The sequence below is a fragment of the Lepisosteus platostomus genome, chromosome 14 (assembly GCF_059453375.1).
Source record: "Lepisosteus platostomus isolate fLepPlt1 chromosome 14, fLepPlt1.hap1, whole genome shotgun sequence".
NCBI lineage: Eukaryota > Metazoa > Chordata > Actinopteri > Semionotiformes > Lepisosteidae > Lepisosteus > Lepisosteus platostomus.
This window is the reverse complement of record NC_142624.1, coordinates 39,367,365-39,377,848: the sequence shown is the minus strand read 5'-3', so window position 1 is coordinate 39,377,848 and position 10,484 is coordinate 39,367,365. Positions and strand designations below refer to the sequence as shown.

The window sequence follows — 10,484 nt, the reverse complement described above, 5'->3', positions numbered from 1 at the left end:
ATTACATTTACACTTCAAGAGAACATTTAGCAAGAGTAATATTTTATTTTCTGCTTTAATGATGGTCTTTGCCAAATCGTGTGGGGACTACTGATGTTTACGTGCCTGCCTTAGAAATTTAATATTCAAGGTGTGAAATTCCCCTGAAAAAGTGTCCAGACGAGTAACAGCCTGACAGTATCATCTGATCCTGCCTAATTCTCCCACCCAGATCAGGGCAAGCCGATCTCCGCCTGGCAGTCTGCCCTGTAACCCTGCAGCTATGCACAATTTTCATTACAGTATATGTGGTCATCAGAAGAAAATGTATTCTATCCTCAGAATAATTTTATTGCAGTGTACTCTCACAGACACATTTAACACCTTGTTCCTATTTAAAGAGTATCTGTAATACTCTCTGGCCTCGGCTCTCACTGAAGTACAGTCTGTAATGCCTGCAAGCTGAACTGGGGCACTTGCCTGGTCAGTGCTATAGAAAGCTGACAGATGTGCTGCTCACAAGCATGTGGGAGAAAACTCACAGTCCTACAGTCCAGCACAGAATTGCAAAAAGCTTAATGCTTTCTATCTAATACATTGAAAATGGTGCTTTAAATTAGAAACAAGGATATTCTGGTTGGATCTGGTGTCAATTAAGGTTGTGTGTATTAGATTCCAATGTGGTGTATTAATTGATTAATTCGTTAATTGGTGAAGGGCACAGAGCCACATTCTCCCATGGGTTAAATTTAGACTAGGTTTGGTATAAAAGGGGGTTCACTTTCACAACTTAATGTTGGTTTTGGTGTATTTTGAAGAACTTGGTTAGACAAACAAGATCTTAGCGAGTGTCATTGTGTATGTGCTCAGGGCTCATGGCCCTGCTGGGACGTAGACCTGTCTCAGTGGAGTTATTCTGTAAATCTGAAGGCTGTAACCCAAATACCAAAAAGGCTAATTCACATTTGTTCTCATTGTAAGTGTGATTGACTTCATTCTTTGAATTGTACTCCAAATTACCCATGTGAGAATGCAGTAACTCCAGAAAAACCAGGATCCTTTGTATTGAAGTCATTTACCTGGATCCTATGGTCAGGATTTAATACTTTGTTTTAAGAATTTCTTTTCAAAATGGCTTAATTTTCAGTTTTCTCTTGAAAACAAAACATATTCAAGCAGTCAAATGTTGTGATGCTACGATGCCAGGCACAATTTGTGCTTTTATGTAATAAGTCTGGAAGCTGATATTTTTCAAGCCTGTGTAACATACACTTGTCAAACAGCTTCTGAAGTTGTAAAAAATATCGGATTATACAGCAATATGTGGCATTAGTTTTCAACTTCGTGGTTCAGACATCAGCTATGTATCAAAGCCTGTGCCATTAAAAGTCCACAGTAACTCAGAATTTAAAGAGGCAAAATTAGTATTATCAGGCCTTTTCTCAATATAAGAACATAAACAGTAAGTGTATGTAGCACAATAGACACTTTAAGAGATCAACATAAATGTTATTGTGCTTGTTTCCAATCATTCTTCTCAGATATCACCTAGCAGATATCACTCAAAGTGCTCACCCATTTTGCTCATAGCTTTTCTAAAACTGCTTTGATCTTTTTGTAAGTCTTTGCAAGATTTACCTGGGTTTTAAGTGGCTATTACCAACAGAGGTAATGTAACTTTGTCAGCTAAACACAAGCCAGAGGGCACAAGCGGGGGTGCATTTGAAATCAAGAACAGGAGACACTCCTGTACCCAAAAGCATGTCTTCATTCAAGAACCAGCAGGATGAGATCCTTGGATCAGTCAGGTTTTCTAGCTATTAAATGGGTTAAATGGGCCAAAAAGTCAATTGTTATTTGTAACTGATCATTGATCACTGAAAGTGTTCTGCTGTTGCTTGAATTGTCCGGGCAGAGAGAGTGAGCTGTTGTGTTAGGTAAACCCAGAGTGAAGGAGGTACTGCGCTCAAGCTCTAATGTCCTGTCCATTCACAAAAGTGCCAGTGCAACATTTACTCAAGACTGTGGGAAGATGTCATACTGTGCTTTAACATGACTGAGTAGTGGCCCGTGACAGGTGTTCAGGATCTGTCCGCATTGAATTGTACAATGGGTAACCAGGTCTACCCTTGATCCTCAATTCTGGAAATGTAATATCACTCATGACACCCATTCTGAGAATAATTGAGAGGTTTGTTCATCTCCAGAAACCAGTGGAGGAGTAGATCTTTTCTCCTAAAAAGCACCATCTGAAACTTCAGTCCACTTACCATTGGAGCTTTTGGTCTTTGTGTTATTCTGAGGATGTGACGTAACAGTATCGGCTATCACTCCCAGCTGATTTTTTTTTTGTTTTGTTTATTTAGATCCATCTTCATGTTTAAATAGAACTGCCCAGACATTGTCACTGGGAAGACATTCCGATTTTGTGTTGTTTTTGGAGAGATTTTAAAGTTTTTTGCGATGCCGTTCTGCTTTCTAAGGGACAAAGGAGGTATAAATCCACTACATGTTACTTGTCCGTCACTGTCTTCTATTAGTAATGTGCCTCTTGAATTTACCATACACCGTTGCTGCAAAAGGGAAAAATCCATCTTTGTCAGCATTAGGCCCAGTGACCAATATGCCGGCTATTCTTCTGTCTTTCCATGGGTTCAGTAGAGGGCAGTCAGACCTGAAACCCTCCTGCCACAGGATAGAATAACAATGCTTCTTGGAACGCAAATACCACATACACAAGGTAACCCATTTTCAGGATGTCTGGGGAAGCCATTTCCTAAACACATTAGCAACCCAAAGGATTTCTTCTCGACATTTCCCATGTGGTCTCTGCATGGACATAACATACAGCAGACACTATATCTCAGTACTGCACCAGCATGGCTTTTTCTGTGCATCACTGTCAGAACTGAGTCACTCGGGAGCTGATTCTACTGAACAGCAAACACACACCTCCCTGCTCAAATATATGAGCGAGAATACAGTATGTCCTTATCGGGATTACATTTTATGAGCTCCCTAAATTCCAATAAGCAGAGATCAAAGGATAGTATGCCTTAAATGTTCAGTTTTTCAAGTCAGTTTACGTGCCATCTCCAATGTTTTTCGTACTGCAGCTGCAATGTTAATATTTGGATTGGAAGTGCTTCTGCCATATTAATGCAAATCTTTCTAATGAGAACCTGCAGTGCACTGAACAAAAGGTAATAAAAGTTAATGTATAATAGTGTTGTAACTTGCTTTTATTATCTTATAAATATTAAAGTTCCCTTCTTACTTTCTAAGATTTAATTTAGCTTACAACAGTAAGTAATGTTCATCAGCTATCATAGCATAAAAGCTACAATTTATATTACCGATGATTAAACATAAACCTTTTCTCTGCTTTGAGGAGCAGATACTTTGAAAGATTATTGCTTTACTGCATTGCACAGCAACTTATTGATAGAATATTGCACTTAATCAAAGCTGGCTTGTGTTGTGTTTTATTGATCAAATAGAAATATAAAATGTCTTTAAAATGTCCCTCAATTTACAAGAACATGTGCACAAGGAGGTTTTGTTAATTCATATCTCTCTCTCTTTCTTTAAGACTTAATTGATTTTCATGAGTTGTCTCCAGGCCTGGCATTCTGCCTGCCTAAGTAGTTCACCTGATTTTGTGTGGATCCTTTGCCAGGAATCGACCCATCCTCTGCAGTGGATGTGTATCAGCTGTACCTGCTCCAGTAAAGCACAGAGTCCAAGAACGAAACACAGCACAAGTCAAAGAGTAAGCTGCCTACAGTAGTTTTACCACATTCATTCTCTCTTTTTGTCTTTTACAATGAAAGAAAGAATTTTACAAATGCACACAGTAATTGCATTTTAAGGGAAGAAAAAGAGAAAAGAGGGAAAAGTTGTAAAACAGTATTAAAAATATTGGTAGCACCTGAATGAGGCTAAGGAACACTATCATATCTCCTTCATAAACACTATGAAGCACAATAAACCAATTTGCATAATCCTATTTGTGCAAATTACACTACAGGCATGCTATTCTTTTAAACAGTTCATAACAAGATACAGTTTCAGCTGAAAACCCAGAGCAGAACTTTGGGAGAAGTCAAGTGAAATTGAAGGACTTGGAAGCTGACAGGCACTTTGTGAAGTTGTGGCTCAGTACCAGTTGTGAAAGGTATGTTTATGTGATTATGCCATAAATTATGTGTTTTTTGCGTGTTGTTTTATTTGTTGGTGTAATGTTTCTGAAGGATTTATGAGTTGAGAGTGTTTAAGCTTCATATGGGTAAAGTGTTTCTCAAATACCAATTAATACCTATTATATATCAAAAAGTTCACTTGTACAACTCACTCAAAGAGAGGACACAGTAAACAAATTTGTCCCTCGTTTCTTTTTTTCATGAATGATTATGATCATACATCGACTAAAAAGTGACTAAAATGACTTCTTGAAAATCTTCCATTAATCTTTGTAAAAAATCTTAAAGGATACAGTATGTACAGAGTTCCTCCTGGTTTTCAATATGCCAGCTACAGTATATATTGTTACACTTAGCAAAATCTGGCTACAGTTAATCCTTTCCAGCACAAAAATCAGACTGAAGCCTTTCATATTTTTCTAAAATGACTACTGTAAGTCAAGAGTAGCTTTTGTCTCCCAAAACAGCAACACAGAATAATCAAATAACTTATCTATTATTGATACAATGTTTGAAGGCTGTATAAATATTCATATCCAGTATTAATATTAAATAAAGTAGTAATGCAAGGTCACAGGGGCTGGGTATAATACTTTGGAACAAGATGACTGTGTGTTCTGCTTCATTATGCACAATTCGGAGGAATTGGCAGATTTTCCACAAGGTTTAGATTAAATTTACTTCCAAATACTATGGGTCTGTGAAGATCGCCTTCAGTTGAGGTTGTGATGAGTGTAATTCTGTGTGAGATTAAGCTGCCAATTCCATCAGCTCCACTGAAGTTCGGTAGGATCAGAATCTGAGGTTTCCTTTAGGCAGGGAAGGTGAACAATGTCTATCAGCTTCCCCTCAAGGTGGTCACACTGGGGGAGGCAGTTTGTTAGGGGTTGGGAGGTGGTGAGAGGCGGAGTAGGTTCAGATGAGAGACACCTAGGCTGATTAAACAATAGGCATCCAGAGGGAGCGGGATTCCAACATGAGTGGAACTGGCCTACGCCCTGGATTAACAGGAAGGTGTACAAGAGCAACCAGGAGGAAAAGCCCTTCGGGCTGCATCTAAACACCAGCAGGGAAGCAAGGAGACTGAGAGAGGTCTCGGGAGCAACGAGTGGGCTTGTGGGATCCCGTGGGCGAAGGATGACTGTAGAAAACCTCGGGTGGCCATGCGGTCCGATCCTCGTTCGATGGAGAGGACGGAGACAGACAGTAGGCAGGGGACAGCTTAACAAAGGCTGTTAGAGAGGTGTGCTACTCACCAGGGAGGGATGAGGGGAGAAAGAGACTGCAGGTGGAGAGAAAAGGGGGAGAGCAGTTTCCCACAGCGCAGCACGTGGTGCAAAAAGGAGGAGCATGAAGGGGGCCCCCTTTCTTAGGGTGCAGTGGGGGAGAAGGAAGCTGTGGCTCAAGGTCAAGGGGCAAGGGCACAGTCCCTAACTCCGGGAGGAGCAGAACACTACAGTAGGTTTGGCTACAGTCAGGGACGTGGCAAGTGCTGGCCAGGCAGGCTGCGTGTTAGTCTGTGGGCCAGGCCCGTCAGCACTGAAGCACAGGGCCGAGCAACAGGGCTGACGGGAGGTGTTGGCCCCAGCAGGAGCCGGGCATCACCGGGCAAGGTACCAGCGTGTCTTTTTGCATGCTCCTCTGCGCTTGCAGGGCTCTTCCTGGAGCAGTGCCTTCCATTCCTCATGCTTCCTCTTCCTCCTCCACTCTAAACTGCGGAGAGCCGTGGTTCTTGTTCCCTAATTTGGAGTCCTAATCTCGGCTCCTAAACCCTATGGCTGGCCCATGGCTGCAAGTGGTGCATACGGGAGATCCTATCGACTACGCCAAAAAGAAGAAAAGGAGCAATAATGGGTGTTGCAGTTAGTGACGATTTGCAGGAACTTACTTAGCCAGACTTTGCAGCACTGAGCATGTTGTGGAAGGTGACATCACCCCCTTGAAGCCCAGTTGGTGCAGAACCCGGTCTTGTGGCTTAGAGTGAGTCTGGGGTGAGTTGCTTTGTTTGCTCTGAGCCCCAGAGCGACTGTGATGGAATCCCAGCAGGCACCGAGCACAGCCAGGCTGATTATAGGTACTATCAATCCATATCCTGTTAAACCTTTCAAGTGGTGGCATTTCTTAGAAGTGCACATTATGAAAGTTTAGTTCACTTAAATGTCATACCCTCTCTTGAAATGTACGTTTTGGCAGATATAACCTTATTCCTGCACGTAAAAAGTAAAAGCTATATAAAAAAACCTGAGGATTTTAACCCACAGACTTAAAATGTCATTTATGAGAAGAATATAAAATTTTAACTCTAGTCGGAAAGGTCTTTTACTTAAATGTGCTGTTTAGATATAGCCATGTTACAGAAATCTAAGATATTTACATGGCAAAAAAAATGACACATATACATGTTTTAGTGGACTTGTGAATAAGTATTGTAGTTACATAATTTAGATTTAACTCATACAATTGTTCACTACTTTGAACACCTCGCTGATGACAAAAAGGACAGACTTTGGGGAAGAAAAGAACAGAAATGCACAGATATGTTTTATATATAATGTGGAGAACAGCTTAGGAATTGGTAAGTGATTCCGTGCAATTGTGTGTTGAGCTTTATAATAAAAAATACCTCTGCTCCAGAGAGTTTCTAAAACTGAGTTTCTCTGTTTTGTATGTGGGTCAATCCCAAAGACTGATGGTCTGATGAAATGGTATATTGATTCAGATCCCTTACAGCAGATACGCTCCGCCGACTTTTTAATCTCCCAAACATTATATTAGCTGTTTAATTTTGTATGCAAGCACTTCAAACTTTCAGGCCTTCATGAATATACAATTTAAATATAATGGGTTTTACATTTTCAGCATAAAACTATTTGTTTGAGCAAATAACAAAAAAATCCTAGATTCAAACATTCCCCCACCACACTCCTCACTTTCATACACACTCTTCCCCGAAAGGCAAAGACGATGGAATGTCACCAGCTCAGTCACCCGCTGGCCCCTCCCAGCAACTTTCAGTGTTGTAGGATATGTTAAACCACTGTTCTCCGAGTCATTCTGTACTTACAGCACAGAAGCTGTGCAGGTCGCAATAAATTACAGCTACAGTATAAGCACTGTAAACATTTCGTTATGATAAACAACAATATACATCGTGTCCCAGGAAATGTGACTTGACGCAAACAATGCATGAACTTTCTGAATTTAATTAAAGCTATCTGCTGATAAGCTGAGGTATACTTTTAATGTATAACGACAATTACAGTGGTTGACATATTAAGACAGATACACATTTCAAAGTGCTGTATATGTAGGATTTGTTTTATTCTCAAGGGCATTCTTGCGTTTGCAATCAATGTTCTCCTTGAGATCAAAGAACACTCATAAATCTAAGTGGCGGTCTATTAATATAATATTTAACCCATGTGTGTGCGTCCTTAGAACTCTGTCTTTCAAGTAACTTAAGATTAAGTTGCCCAAAGTCCACTCGCTCCCTATAGTAGATGTTTTTAATGCATTCAATGACCTGATCAGAATCAACCACTTGATTGTAAAAAATACTGTAAAATCTGTACAGTTGTGGAAAGATTATACTTCCAATGTAAAAGTACATTTATATTATTCTTATTTGGGGAAAAAAAGTACTTATGCATCCATATATACAAAGAACAATTTAAAACAGTAAGGTCACCTTTTTTGTGAGGAGTGTGCATTTAGCACTCTCTGTTAAGTGTATTAAGTTATGATCCTTAAAGCACTGAGTATGGGAGGATCTGTATTCCCATTGATATAAACATCATTAGCCTAAAAGATTGGGCCAATCCATCACACTGCTCAGAATCTTATTAATCATTAAGTGCTTCTACTTTTACTTACAGCCTGTTTAATACCATAATCTAATGCATTATTTTTAAAACTCTTCCCATATTCCATTTTTGTCATAACAGCCATTCAGCAATTGCTAGAGAAATCCTGCTAAATTAATGGTTTTAAAAACAAAAGACAAAGACAAAATTATTTTGACTATAGAATGTAATGTATATATTTTATGCTTACAGCCTTTAAATATTTTAAGACTTCTGTCTTTTCTGTGGGAAAGAATAGTCAATTTGTTAGATGTTGTACAGTGCTTCTTTCCCTCTGTGAAACACAGGATGCACTTAATAATGAAAAAGCTTTTGATTTCCAATCTAGCTGAAAAGTTTAATATTATTTCATGACAAATGGTTTTCTTAACACCAGTATTTCATTCTAACTTAAAGCAATTTTGAAATATATGCATTCATATAACCTAAAGATTAACATGACAGCACAATTCAGCTTCAAACAGAGGATTACACGATATTCATTTTTCAGATAACTTGGATCAGAATATAGACTAATTCAAAACTAAATAGCAATAGAAATCTTGTTACATAAATTTTTAATCTTCTGAGGGTATGAAGAAAGTTTTTCTCCATGTTTATCTTGTCAACAGTTCCTGTGTAGTCTTGGCATCCCTGCCCTTTTCATGCTGTACTTGTGAAATGCAGACAGAATTATTTTAATTGGCTTGGCAGAATGTCAGTACTTGGCATAATCTTGTGCTTTAATATCTGTGACACATTGAAATGTCTATATGAAGGAGGGCGTTTCAGAACGCACAGCCTGAACTAAGATGCAAGCGCATGTCATTGATATTCTTGTAAAAGTCATTAAACAATGTTTTCAACAGCCATTCTCAGTGTCCAGAGATATTATAAAGGAACCCAGTTGACAAGCATACTACAGGCCACTCTGCGCCGCTGTAATCTCCTTCCTCACACGAAGCATTTGGCAAGGCTACATAGCAAGAGTGGGTGATTTAATGACTTCAGCTCAAGACAGTTGTATGAATGTGCAGCTACCGAATGTGTCACCTTTGCAGTGCAATGTGAAGCATCTCCTCTCCATCTCTGTCATATCGTTTACTGTGTGTTATCAAGACAGATAACCTTCACTTGCATGTAACCATATCAGGACCATCAGGACTGCAGAGCACACGCAAGACTCCACACAGAAGGCACCCCAGACTGCGTTGAACAGTGAACACTGAGGCAGAGCACTCACCAGCAATGTTCAAATCATGAGAACTGTGGTATGGAAAAAAATGGCCAAAACTCACTCATAAATATTATCATGTGAATGGACACCTTATCACCTCCACTGTAAAAGGGTGAGTGAAATTATGAGAGGTTAGGTGGTTCCAATGTGATCCCTGCTATAAATGTACTAAGGGTTACCATCCATCAACTGCCCCTGTCCATCATGACCAGCGGATAGTTGGGAACTGTTTTGACCTCTGACAGCGGGTTGAAAGGGATTTCTAAAATGCCAATGCATCCTCTTTCTGTCTATAAGAGAAGAAGGACAGCACTTTAAATGGGGTTTCAGACACACCGCCTGAGATTCCCATTGGCCCTTACCAATCATAGCCTCCTAATAATCCCCATCTATGAATTGGCTTCATCACTCTGTTCTCCTCCCCACTAATAGCTGATGTGTGGGGAGCGTTCTGGCGCACTATGGCTGCCGTCACATCATCCAGGTGTGGCACATTGGTGGTGGTGGAGGGGATCCCCATTACCTGTAAAGCGCTTTGAGTGGAGTGTCCAGAAAAGCGCTATATAAGTGTAAGCAATTATTATTATTATTATTATTATTATTATTATTATTATTATTATTATTATTATTAAAGCAGAGTTGTGAAAATCATAACACAAAAGGAGTAAGAAAAGGGGGTAGGAAAAGGTCATTCTTTGATTTTACCCGTAAGCGTCTGAGAGACATGCAATTTCAAACAGTACGGATAACCATACTGAAACTCTGAAGAGAGGTCCTGGGTAGTAATTACACTTCTGGTAGCCATGCAGTCTGACCAGTTTTTATTATTCAGTTCAAACTGTGTAATGATCCAGAGGCCAGAAGAGTCAGAGGTGCGTTGTAAATTGAAGTTTAAAAATGCTTCTCGTGTTTTTTTCCTTAATTTAGTGTGCATTAGTGAGGAAACATGCTGAATCTGTGAAAGGTAACTAAATATAAAAGATATGATATGTATGCTTTGCTGGTAGTGGGTAAGCTTTCTGTGCTTCTCCCTGCACCCTTTATGAAGGGGTTGTAGGAGGAACAGAAAGCCACTAACTTCTAACCCAACCGAGTGACCTTACTCTTCTTTAAGACGGCTTCATTATGTGTGGACTGTCACACCTCAATTAAAACACTAATTTGGCTAATTAGGCACTGGTACATGGGTGACAGTACTTCTAACTCCTTCACTTAAAATTCCTA

General features: G+C 39.6%; 1 long non-coding RNA gene across 1 annotated transcript in view; it reads left to right on the top strand.

The window, feature by feature from the left end:
- The first annotated feature begins 3,577 nt into the window (after positions 1-3,577).
- Positions 3,578-10,484, top strand: part of LOC148649491 (uncharacterized) — a 42,705-nt gene continuing 35,798 nt past the window's right edge. The window contains exon 1 of the long non-coding RNA XR_015926371.1: positions 3,578-4,156. This is a non-coding gene — a long non-coding RNA (uncharacterized LOC148649491). The remainder of the gene's footprint in view (positions 4,157-10,484) is intronic.